Below are 13,764 nucleotides of genomic sequence, written 5' to 3'. Positions count from 1 at the left end.
TGAAATGTTTTCTGATTTTCTGTTAGTTATTTGATGTATATCTAATAAACTTCAAAAACTCAAAGAAATTTGAAAGTAGAATCCAAACCCATGTGGGGAAATGTATTAGAATAATTATAAAAATAGCTTCTTGCAATTCAAAAACTTGGGTAATAAAATGTAAAACATTTTTTAGTGCAAGGCCAGTACATAGAATTTTTTAGTTTGAATATATACTTCAAAAACCAAATACAAAAGAAAGAGTAACATCCCATTAACAAAAGAACTATTTATGAGAAAAGGAAAGAAAAAAAACTCAATTGAAATATGATACAAGTTCTAGGCAACATGTAATTAGTAATAACCCAAAAAAAATTATACTACTCCTCTCAAGATGTATTGTAACTCACATGATATAGACAACAAAATTCTGAAACCTCAATGAAAAACATAATAACACCTTTAATATGCATATTTTTTAGGCAAACTTCCCCTTTTAAAATTAGATAGATTTCTCCTCTTTACTCTACAAGAATGCTAGCCATTATGGGGAGAAAACATCTGACGCTGTTGTTTTCAGTGAAAAGAAAGAAACAGTTGCTTTGCCACTTCATTGAACTTCCAATGGAAAAAACAATAATTTCAAACTTTTAAACATGAAAAATGCAGCAGCAAAGTGTGTCTTGACTTTGCTGTGCTGACACCAATTAGCTAGCTTAGTAGTTACTAATTTGATCATTTCTGGCCAACAGAATACAGCAGAATATTCCTAAAGAAAAGAAAGAATAGAATACAAAATTGAGTTTACAAGAACCTGTGCATTCATGTCCAAGAGAAAAAGTCACTCACAAGACAAGAAACACGCACATTCAGCAATATAAAATACATGCTCAATCACCTACATTTCAGAATTAAAAGTCAACATATGCCTAAGTTTCACAAGGCTATTAAATTTATTCTAAAGAAAACTCAAAATCGCCATTAAGTCCCTAATATTCTACACTTGTAATGTAGTAACAACACTGTCACTTATATTTTACAGCCCCATCCTTCAGATGAAATCAGCTAGACACTATTTAAAAATAGAAGCAATGATCATATAACTGAGACATATAGAACTTTTGCGTACCATAAGAGCCTTAATATTTTTCCTTGGACGGCTTCTTCGAATCTTAGAAACGCATGGAATCTAAACCCCAGATCCACCAAGAGAGTCCAAACGTGTCAACATGATTCTCTCATTAAAAGAGACACTTTTAGCAGGCCTGAGACAAGATTTCTGAGAGGTCCATCCAAATCCAATATGTTTGGCAGAGCTATGCACTTTTGGGCTATAGTCTCTTGATTCAGCTTCAGAAAGCTCTTCTATATATCTCTTTGTGGGCTTCCTAACCCTCTTTGTAGCTCTCTGTTTTGCGTGAAGATCCTTAGTTTCAAAGTCAAACTCAACACTGTCATCGAATCTCTTTCCTGAAACAAATTCATGATCTTCCATTTGAGCATCACAGTTAGTTGGTGAATTCTTGGAGCTGTTGATTGCTTCAACTGCCAACTCCTTAGCAGATATACCTTCTGCATTCTTACAGCTTTCTTCATTTTCCTTATTGACCAATTTGTTGTCCTTGATTGTGAAAGTTGTGGTTGCAACATCACAAGAATTAGTCAACCCCATTGCAATCCTCCTCTTAAGCCACAATTTGTCTTTGACAGTAGTTTCCCGCCCAAAAGTTTCTTTGAACAATTCATGAAGTTCTTTAATTGAGAGGTTGTCCAAGCATATTTCCCCCTTCCACTTAAAAAAATCAGGTTTTCGATTATTACAAACAACAGAAGTTGATGGCCCAATATCTAGTTGTTCATCTGAAGGTTTAGATAACTCCTCAATGCTCCCAGAAAAATTCTTGCAATTGTCATCAATAGTCGGTGCTGACGAAGGGACAACTTTCTGCATGCAAATTTAAGAGTAGAACTTCTTATCAATACAGGAAATTTAACACACTACACTAATAAAAAAAAACCCTGCTGTCTGCATTCATAAAAGCAGAATAATCATCAGGAGCTCCACAGGATACGTGGAGTCACACTTCCTATTTAACTTTTGGTAATATCACTTGAATGTACAACAAAATATTTTTACAACCGAGAAGGACTCAAGAAATTTAATCGATTATACTGAATTCATGTAAATAAACAATGCACTACAAGACAGCTACCACAGCATGAATAGAACACTAAACTTCAAGCATTTTAAAACTTGTTATTACGTTTTACTTGTACTAGTCTCCACCCCAATCCACATTAAACACCTAAAATTGATTAGAGATCAAAATGCTATTCAATTGGAAATTCTTTCTAAAAGTAATTTGTTAAATACCCACTAATCAACGAAAGCTCAAACTGAAACACAAGAAAACCACAATAAAAATACTAGAGTAACAACAACAACAAAGCAACCAAATACCTCGAGACTCGAAGTCAACTTTTCATCATCAGCTTTCACATTACTGGAATCAGGCAAACCTGGCACATAATGATGATTAAACGTAAACATCAATGTGGGACAAAATTTTAAAACTATGAATAACATTAAAAAAAACAATAGAAATATAATAAATAATCACATGATAACCAATCTTAGTCTACAAGACCAGATAAACCTTCTACCTCATTATGAATATAATTCTGTTATTTGCACTAAATTGAAGAGAGAGAAAGAGAGAAGAAAATCTACATAAAATATTGCCCTAGTGATGATTTTAAAAACAGCCTTAAAATTCCTAAGAAATGGGAAAGAAACGATCAAAGCCACCTATTCAGACTGAAAAATTGAGCTTTAAGACATCTACAAGAAAACTGAAGTGGAAGAGAACCCATCATTTGCCCCCTTCTTCGAAAAACAAAAAGGCTAAAATCTTTGCAGTTGATAGATATAGAAGTCTTCACTTGATTCTGAAAACTATATACATTTTGTGTAGCTTGTATAATTTCAGCACAATAATAGTAATAGAAAAGGTAGAAATAAATAAGTATAAATATGAGATAATGGTAACATGAAAAACCTTCTGAACTTTCCAACTGAAGCCTCTCACTAGCAAAACCTTCACTCGACAAGCACTCTGCATTCTTCCCACCATCCACAACATCATGCATTTCATTTTTGTCATCTACAAGAAAATTCTCAACCTCCATTACTTCATCATCGGTTGCAGGAACAAATCTCCCATCACCTTCAACCTGAATCACAGAATATTAAAGATGGTGGAGGGAGAGGGGAAGATTAGAAGAAGAAGAAGAAAAAAAAGCAACTCATAGAGCTTTCGCAACAAAAAAAAAACAAATCATATACATCAATTCTCATCCCTAGCCCTGTAAAAAACATTACACTTATCAAATAATGGCTGCCAGTCACATTGTTCAGGTCATTAATATCAACAAAATAAAACCATTATACAAGATAATAAATCTGTTTCAAAATATCTAACATCCTATCCTGTCTACACTTCCATTGCTCATCTACTGGGTCTGTGCCACATGCAACTCTTTAGAAAATAAAGGGGGTAAGGTTTCAATACATTTTCATGCCTTCTCAAGAATAGAAAAAAACACACTTTGTCCATAAGTGAAATGAACAAGATTAATAAGAACATTAAGGAGAAATGTACCCGAACAAGCTTGTATACAACTGGATCGGCAATATACTTGGGCGAAGACAAAGAAGAGGTACTGTTTTCAAAAAACCCACTTTCTTCAAACTTCCATTCATCACTATTCTCAACTCCAACCAATGTTTCCATGATAAATCCACCACATGTAACTCAGACACACCAACTGTAGTATCATAAGGATAAACAAAACAGAAACAAAATGACAAACTTTTAAAATACAGGCTACTATAATTAATGCAATATATATAATTCACAATAAAGCAGATAATAGATTATAGGTTTTTTTAAAAAAATCTTATCTTATACAAAGTTTACAAACTAAAACAATAACAATACATGAATCTTTGGCTCATAGTACTAAAATACAAAAAAGTAAACAATAAAAAATCATCAAATTCATATTCCATTAAGAAGAAAAAGGATAAAAGATTTCATATTTAAGGCCAAATATTAAACTTGGGTAAAATCAGCAAGAAAATTAAAGAATCTTAATCGTTCAAAATAAAAACAAACAAACATTAATACTATATCAAAAAAAAAATTATTAAGAATATAATATTTATATAACTAAATGGAAAGATTAGAGAGATTCTCATAATAAATATATTTCTTCTACATCAAAAGTTTACAAATAACTGAAGTTTTTTATTGTAGTTTTCCCCTGGTCAAGACAAGTCATTTTCACATGGTAGTTTAATGTTCTGTTTGTACCCCAGGAAACTAAACTTTTTGTGGTATTCTAGTTTGTTTTTCCAATTAAATCTCTGCTGATAGTGTTGTGAATCCTTAATCAAATTCAATTGATCAAATAGCTTAAGAATAATCTTATAGAACTTTAGACAGAGAAAATTAAAAAACAGAGGTGAGTAGAAGAAGAGAATTTGAATGAAATAGCCACTTTCTTTATTGCTGAATATCAATCCACATTACAATCTTGAAAGCCTTCTATATCAGTTTGTTTACAAGATTACAGAGCTAATACAATGTAAATTTTCATTAAAAATAACCTGTACAATGTAATGTCTATTTATAGACAATTATACTTAACTAACATTACTAAGAAGAGTAAAACAGTTAAGTTGTTAGTGACTGAAATGAACAGGTCAGCATAGCTGACCGAACCAATTCCTACAGATAGTATTAGTAAATTTTAGAATAACCAGATACTGCAACATGTAGCAGCTTAAACTTTTCCTATATAGTAGTTCCTAGATGTTGCAATAGATCATTTCAATTATCAAGTGTAATTGCTCTGATGCATGGGCATATGTTATTTGCAGTGCATATAAGTAGACTATTATGGATTTAATAAAAAGAAACCCATTATAATTCATATACATCTTGACCACTACAGTTGCATCACACCTTATATAGTCAGCTGCTAAAATACTAAAACCAAACTAAATCACACCTTTATAGTTCAGCAGAATATTCATCCATAGAAGAGAATCATCTGAGAGTCAAAGTAGAGTCCAAGCCTCACTATATTTAGGCACAAAGGAAAGAAAGAGAAAAACTGATAGTCACAATAGAATTAGAAATTTATATTAGAAAATAGAATCAAAATTATGATCCAGAAACATAAACATGAAGGAAACTGTCTGTCTATAACTGTGTACAAAAACCATTATCCCTTCTAATAGTATAAAGACTAGAACCAATAAATAAAATGGTTCTGAATTGAACCGAGCATCTTGTTCTTTAAGAAACTTGTCTCCAAGCATCCGAGCAAGATTCAAGCCTGAAGAAGAGGCAAAAAGTGACTACTTCTTTATTTAAGATTATGGTAGTCCAAAAACAAAAAAAATGAAGTTTAAGTACCGCATAATCGTGTTTCCCCATCTCTCAGTGGCTCTCCTCTTTCTTCCATTCTCAGTCTTTCAGTATGACTAACTACTCTATGGTCCTCCGTCATCTTAATCGGTTTCCCATTGGCACTGCTACAATTAAACATATTCAGTATAAATTATCATGCTGCTGGTATAAATTACAATGCAGGTGCTTCTATAATTATATTTGGACCACATCTAATAAGTATTAAACAATAATAATGTTTACAGAGATATATTTAAGGAAGACAAAAATAACATGATACGTGAAAGTAGTTACTAAACTGTATTAAAACATCATAAGTTCATTGTCATGATCATGTGTGCGTTAATGTGTTTCATCAATTGCTTAAGTTTATTCTGAGTTTGTGATTTATTTGAATTTCATTGCTGGTTGGGTTGGTTCATGATATTTTAATTTTAAAGAGATATATTTAAGGAAGACAAAAATAACATGATACGTACTTCATAACATATGTTGAGTCCCCCACATTTGCACATTGTGCAAAGAAATTTTCAGCACCATCAATCCATACCAGAAGCACTGTTGCAGTACAACCCTGAGTAAAACTAGTTATATTAGCACAAACTATAGCTTTATCTACATTCATCACCACACAAAATTATCAAAAAGATATCAAGTGGATATATGAATACACCATATATGTAATAATATATATTTATGTTTTTTTTTATTTTATGATTTTCCTGCTTGCTGTGCACATTTATAGGGGCGGTGACTTTCTTTTTAAATATATTTTGTACACACTAAAACAAGAGTTTCAAATAATAATAACAATGCTAAAACGTATACATACATATGTATATGCTGCTAACATTGTCTTATCTTCTTCTCTATTTTTCAAATAATAATAATAATGCAATACAGTTTTATGAGATTAGTGAATAGTAGTTTGAGTAGACAATTATTAAAAAAATTAAATCAGAGCTCGGGTTGATTGTCTAAAAATTTGGATTTGTGAAATGTTTTATTCAATATATATGTGTCTTTGAGTGAAGCCCAATTAGTTGTGTTTCTTTTGGTTTGTGTGAATGAAGATTATTTTTTCTTTATAGTGGCTATAGTTTAAGTATTTATTAAGATCTATTTAATATTTAATATTTTATTAACTAAAAATACCCAACTATTGTTGAAGCCATGTGAGTGCCATGGCCATTTTAATCTCTTGGGGATAAATATTCCCCTGTATTGGTTCTGTTTATAGGCTTATTTTTTTATGTCGTGAATTTACTTATGCATCTGTGAGCACCAATAATTTTTGTGTTGTAGATTGTATGGTTTACCTCATCTCTTTCTTGGCAGGTACCTCTCTATTATGATGGGATTGGGGGCATACGTTTGTCATTAAAACTTTCTGACTCTAGCCAAACACCTATGGAGGTATGGATTAGTTTGAGTTGTAGTATCAATTATAGTTGTTATTTCACTAATATCTGCATTAAAATCAATGGCTCCAAATGCAAAATATTAGATTGGATTGGATCTGGAGAAATTGTTGCAGAAGATTATTTTATTTCAAGTGACCCAAAGGATGAGGTTCACCATGTTCCTCTTGGGCCTAGTGCTATGAAAGTGGGGATAGATCTTGTGAGAAAGAATGATGCATTTCTGTGGAGGCCTTCAACAATTATGTCTACTATAGAAGATGCTATAGGTAGTATAATTGCATGGCTAGTTGATAAAATTATAATTAGGTAATTAACTTTTTTTATGTACTCTTTTAGTTTACTATAACTTTAAGTTGAAGCATTAATTATTTAAATTTTGTTGTAGCTAAGAAAATGGACTCACAACAAAGACAAGTGCACAGAGGATGATGAATTGAAGGATGAAGCAAGTTTCGTTTACTTTTGTGTATCTTGTAATGTTTCTATTTTTTATTTTTGAAGTAAAAATTGTTCAAGATTATAAAACTTTATTATGTTATGCTTTCAAACATAAGTTAGAACTAAGATCTCATGAAGTAGACACATTCATGGTTTGAATTAGTTATTGTTTAATGTAATACTTATGGTTTATCAATCTATTGAGAATTATATTTTATGATTAATTTTGAATTTTTTTTTATCAAAATACAATAATGAAAATCTTTTAATTAAAAAAAAAACCTTATAAGTATACTTATCAAAATAAAATTTAAAATTTTATTATTATATGTTATGATTTAAAAACATATTATAAGCGTAAAAAATCGTTATGGTTTATATAATATAACAAACTAAAAATGTTATCAAAATAATCAAATGTAACAGTTGAAAAGTGTTATGAAAAAAGTACAAGATTAAAATTCAAATTTATAACCAAAAACTCTATTTAAATGTTATTATTTGAATATTATAGCACCTAAAAATGTGTTATTGAATAGTTTAAGATAACACCGAACATAACATTCAAAAACTGTTATAGAAAAGACTGGACTTTTAATAACAGGGGCTATGTTAGCATTTTCAGAAGTGCTATCAATAGTCCCGGTTAGCAGTTTTTAAGTGTTATGAATACTGTTTTTTCTTGTAGTGGTAATGAACAAATACTTGTAAAAATAAATTTACAAAGGTTGGCAAGAATGACTGGCTGTGCACAGTCCCTTATAATCTCGTATTAGAATGGACTAAACATGTCTGTACGAGGGATCTTAAAAAAGATCTTACACTTATAAGCGATTAGCCATACAACTTGGCTAACCCTTTTTCGAAACTTGTAAAAAGTAAGAATTAATACAAGTCAGTCCTTTAAGAAGGACTGTTCATTGCTAATACTTGCGCAGGTGTTCTCCATTCCAGTAGCATGGAACGAGATCTCCATTTAAGCGTGCAAGTTTATAGGTGCCCGGGTGAAGGACTTCTTCGATCTGGTACGGCCCTTCCCAGTTTGGTCCGAGTACTCCAGCAGTGGGGTCTTGAATATTCAAGAAAACTCGTCGTAGCACTAGATCTCCGACGTTGAATTTTCTTTCTTTTACCTTTGAATTAAAGTACCGGGCGACTTTTTGCTGGTACGCAGCTACTCAGAGTTGGGCTTTTTCTCATTTTTCTTCTATTGAGTCTAGGGACTCCATCATCAATTGGCTGTTCTGATCCTGGTCGTATGTAATTCGTCAATGCGAGGGCAGATCTAACTCGACTAGCAACATGGCTTCGTATCCGTATGTTAAGGAAAACGGAGTATGACCTGTCGCTGTTCGGTGAGAAGTTCTATACGACCATAGGACTTCAGGTAACTGTTCTGGCCAAGCTCCTTTAGCGTCTTCAAGTCTTTTCTTCAGGGTGTCCTTAAGCATTTTATTCACTGCTTCGACCTACCCGTTCGCTTGTGGATGAGCAACTGAAGAAAAGCTTTTTGTAATCCCGTGTCTTTCGCAGAAGTCGGTGAACAGATCACTGTCAAATTGGGTGCCGTTGTCTGAGACGATTTTTCGAGGCAAACAATATCGGCAAACAATGTTCTTGATGACAAAGTCAAGAACTTTCTTGGTCATTATGGTAGCGAGTGGTTCTGCTTCGACCCATTTGGTGAAGCAGTAAACTGCTATGACTGCATACTTCACTCCACCTTTCCCCGCTGGCAGGGATCCAATCAAGTCTATTCCCCATACTGCAAAAGGCCAAGGACTCTGCATCTGTTTTGATTCATTTGGAGCTGCTCGTGGGATTTTGGAAAATCTTTGACACTTATCGCACTTCCGCACGTAGTCCGTAGAGTCTTCGTTCAAAGTCGGTCAGAAATAACCCTGCCTCAGGATCTTTTTCGCCAAACTTTGCCCCCCAGCATGATCTCTGCAAAAGCCTTCATGTACTTCCTTCATCAGTTCCTTAGCTCTCTCGGGCGTAATACATCTGAGCAGTGGCATGGAATATCCCCTTCGGTATAAAACACCATCGACCAGTATATATCTCGCGGCCTCCCTCTGAAGAGTTCTGGCTTTGTTCCTATCTGTTGGCAGTGTACCACTGGTCAGATATTCCAAGTATGGCGCCATCCATGTTTCTTCCATCCGGATTTCCATGCTAGTCACATCTGTCCGTATGCTAGGTTCGCTTAATCTTTCTACTGGCACAATGTTCAAAGTGTCAGCATCTTTTGTGCTTTCGAGTTTGGCTAAGGCATGTGCATTTGAATTCTAGTCTCGAGGTATCTGCTGGAGGGTATACTTCTGGAACTGTGCCAATAGATCTCTAGTTTTATTTAGGTAGGCTCCCATTTTGAGACCCCGTGCTTGATATTCCCCTAGAACTTGATTCACCACCAGTTGTGAATCGCTATAAATATCGAGCACTTTTATATCCATGTCTTTTGCCAATCGTAATCTAGCGAGGAGGGCCTCGTATTCTGCTTCATTGTTCGAGGCTACGAAGTCAAACCTAATGGCGCAGTGAAATCGATGCCCTTCCGACGTTATCAATATCACCCCTGCTCCCGCGTGAGATTCGTTTGACGACCCATCCATAAACAACTTCCACGAGGGTGCTTCATCACGAGGCTCAGGAATATTAGGTTATTCACATTGCTCGTCATCTGGGAGTTCGGTAAACTCTGCAATAAGATTGGCCAAGACTTGTCCCTTTACTGCTGCTCGAGGCGAATATGTAATATCGAACTGCCCTAGTTCGAATGCCCATTTTAATAGACGCCCAGCCGCCTCTGGTTTCTGGAGGACTTGCCGAAGGGGCTGGTCGGTTAAAACTGTGACAGGATGGGCTTGGAAGTAAGGACGTCGCTTCCTGGATGCCAGGATTAAACAGTATGCTAACCTCTCGATGGGTGGATATCTCAGTTCTGCTCCGATTAGCCTCTTGCTTACATAGTAAACCGCTTTTTGTACGCCTCCTTCCTCTCGTACTAGTACCGCACTAACAACAACTTCAGTGATCACCAGGTAAATGAACAAAGTTTCTCCTTCGATTGGCTTAGATAAAATGGGAGGTTGTCCCATATGGGCTTTCAAGGCCTGAAAAGCTTGTTTGCAGTCTCCTGTCCATTCAAAATTCTTGTTGCCCCTAAGTAGATTAAAGAAAGGGACACACTTGTCTGTTGATTTGGAAATAAATCTACTTAGGACCGCAATTCTCCCAGTCAAACTTTGTACATCCTTGATCTTTTCTGGGGATTTCATATCGATCAGGGCTTTTATCTTGTCGGGGTTGGCCTCAATTCCTCTTGAATTAACAATAAACCCCAAAAACTTCCCTGATCCAACTCCGAAGGAACATTTGAGAGGATTTAGTTTCATCTGGTACTTGTTCAATACATCGAAACACTCTTGCAAATCCTTCACATGTCCTTCTGCCTTTTTCGAATTTACTAGCATGTCGTCCACGTATACCTCCATGTTTACGCCAATCAACTCTTTAAACATGTGGTTAACTAGTCGCTGGTAAGTCGCGCCTGCGTTTTTCAGTCCGGAGGGCATTACTTTATAACAGTATAATCCCGTATCGGTCCGAAAGCTGGTGTGATCCTCGTCAGGGGGATGCATGCTGATCTGATTGTAGCCCAAATATGCATCCATGAAAGAGAGGATCTCGTGTCCTGTAGTAGCATTGACCAACTGGTCGATCCTTGGGAGTAGGAAACAATCCTTCGGGCAGGCTTTATTGAGGTCCGTAAAATCCACACAGGTTCGCCACTTGTCGTTAGGCTTGGGAACCAGTACTGGATTGGAGACCCACGATGGATAAAACGCCACCCTGATGAACCCATTCTCCTTTAATCTCTCCACTTCTTCTTTTAAGGCTCTCGACCGATCCTTAGAGAGAAGCCTTCTTTTCTGTTGCATGGGCGGAAAACTCTTGTCTATATTCAGGACATGACTTATGACTGCAGGATCTATCCCAGCCATGTCTTTGTGCGACCAGGCAAAGTCTTCCTGGTTCTTCCGCAAAAATTCCACCAGTGCATGTTTCGTAGTGGGTTCTAAGTTTTTCCCGACCTTCACGACTTTGGTCGGGTCCTTCTCGTCAAGTTTGACCTCTTCCGGGTCCTCGACAGGTCCAACATTTTCCTCAAAATCCCCAAATCGAGGATCCAAATCTCTATCCTCACTTTGGTAAAAACCCTATTTGGTGACTCCTTCACTGGATTGGGCTTGTGTGTCAATTGCCATCTGCAACCTTTCAGTGGGAGTGCTTTTTGATGTTCCCTTCTTCGCCTTCGTGACCGAGGTGTTGTAGCACTCCCTGGCCTCCCTCTGGTTTCCCAACACGCGTCCTACCCCTGCGTCTGTCAGGAATTTCATGGCTAAGTGCCACATAGAGGTGACGGCCCGTAGGTCAACTAGTATGGGTCTTCCAATGACGACATTGTACACCGAGGGACAATCGACCACTACGAAAGTAGCGAGTAATGTCCTAGTAGCTGGCGTTGTACCTGCTATCACTGGAAGTCTGATTAACCCTGCGGGGGCGAGTCCCTCACCAGAGAAGCTGTATATTGTTTGGTTGCAAGGCTCCAAGTCCTTAATGGACAACTTCATGCGTTCCAGAGATGACTTATACAGGATGTTCACTGAACTTCCTGTATCGATTAGCACTCTCTTCACCATCATATTGGCCATTTGGATGTCCACGACCAGCGGATCGGAGTGTGGGAACTGGACATGCTGGGCATCGCTATCAGAGAAGGTTATCTCACCCTCTTCTGATCGAGCCTTTTTCGGCGCGCGGTCCTACACAGCCATCATCTCGATGTCCTGGTCGTGGCGCAGGGTTCGAGCATATCATTCCCTGGCCTTGCCGCTGTTTCCCGTGAGGTGCGGGCCTCCGCAGATGGTTAGTAGGGTGCCGGCTACGGGATCAGGCTGCAAAGGTGGTGAGCGTTGGCGTGTGGGCGCTTCCTCGTTGCCACCTGGAGCTTCTTGTTGGGAATTTCCCGAGGCCCGTACATATCTTCTCAAGTGTCCTTGTCTGATAAGGAACACGATCTCATCCTTCAATTGGTTGCATTCATTGGTGTCATGTCCGTAGTCATTGTGATAACGACAGAACTTGGTAGTGTCTCTTCTCGAAATATCTTTTCGAATGGGGGCAGGCTTCTTGTAAGGCACACTGGAACTCGTGGCCTGATATACCTCTCCCCGAGACTCAATAAGGGCAGTATAGTTAGTGAACCGAGGTTCATAACGATTACCCTTGGTCCTTTTGTTGTCAGAGGTGGAAGGCTCGTTGTGTGGCCGTTTTCCACCATTCTTGCCATTGTCGTTGCCGTTCCCGTTGCCTTTGCCATTGTCGTTGGGCTTGGACCCATTGGCGGGCTCGGCCGTCTCCTTATCTTTGCCTGGGGGCTTTCCTTCATTGGCGATGGCGTCTTCGAGTTTGATGTAACGATTAGCTCGATCTAAGAATTCCTGGGTAGTTCTAACCCCATGCTTTCTGAGGCTCTCCCAGAGAGGGGTACGGCGCTTAACCCCTGTCGTTATGCCCATCATTTTTCCTTCATCACCCACCATTTTTGCTCCGGCGGCTGCTCGCATAAAACGCTGAACGTAGTCTTTCAGCGATTCTCCATTTTGCTGGCGTATCTTCACCAACTGATTTGCCTCGGTAGGGTGCACGCGACCCACATAGAGCTGCCCGTAAAAATCTTTCACGAACATTTTCCAGTGTAAATGTGGAAATATTCCCTTGTGAATTCTATTCACGAGTGAAGCTCTATACCACGAGACATCCTAAAAGGGCGTTACATGATGGTGAGGTAGTTGGGCTAAGAGGGCCACCCTCGCTGGGCGAGGGCCTTCGGCCGCTTGTCAATCCAAACATCACCCCCACTATGCGAGGGACCCTAGCTGGTCACCCGCGTGCGCTCCGTTCCATCAGGCATCAAGTCCCGCCTGCACTCGGGAGAAGAAGGTCAGCCTCGCTATGCGAGGGTGGGGCTTCGTCGTGGCATCCGTGCCCCTAGCCTCGCGACGCTGCACCCGGGAGGAGGAGAGGAAGCCTCGCTGTGCGAGGGTGCTACCTTGTTGCGACGCCCGAGCCATGCCTATACCTGAGGGAAAAGGGCCAGCCTCGCTACGCGAGGTACCCTCGCTATGCGAGGGTGTGGCCTTGACACGGCGCTCATGCTGCGAGCCTCGTGTCTATACAATCCGCATAAGCCGGCCCTGAGCCCTGGCGCCTTGACTTCTCAGGACATGCATAGGTTGAAGCTTCCTTGACATAGGCACGGGATCACTTGGAGAAACCTTGTTGATATGCCAAACGAACATGGAGCATTGAACGGGGATTGGTGAGGATGACCGAGTACGGAATACGTGTGATAACACGGGGCGTACGGT

General features: G+C 38.2%; 1 pseudogene; it reads right to left on the bottom strand.

The window, feature by feature from the left end:
* Nucleotides 1–589: 589 nt before the first annotated feature.
* LOC133831298 (uncharacterized) lies at nt 590–3,773 on the bottom strand (annotated as a pseudogene).
* Between the last annotated feature and the right edge of the window lie 9,991 nt (nt 3,774–13,764).

The sequence above is a fragment of the Humulus lupulus genome, chromosome 1 (genome assembly GCF_963169125.1).
Source record: "Humulus lupulus chromosome 1, drHumLupu1.1, whole genome shotgun sequence".
Lineage (NCBI taxonomy): Eukaryota > Viridiplantae > Streptophyta > Magnoliopsida > Rosales > Cannabaceae > Humulus > Humulus lupulus.
The sequence above is the reverse complement of the archived record's forward strand: the minus strand, read 5'-3'. Positions and strand labels throughout refer to the sequence as shown.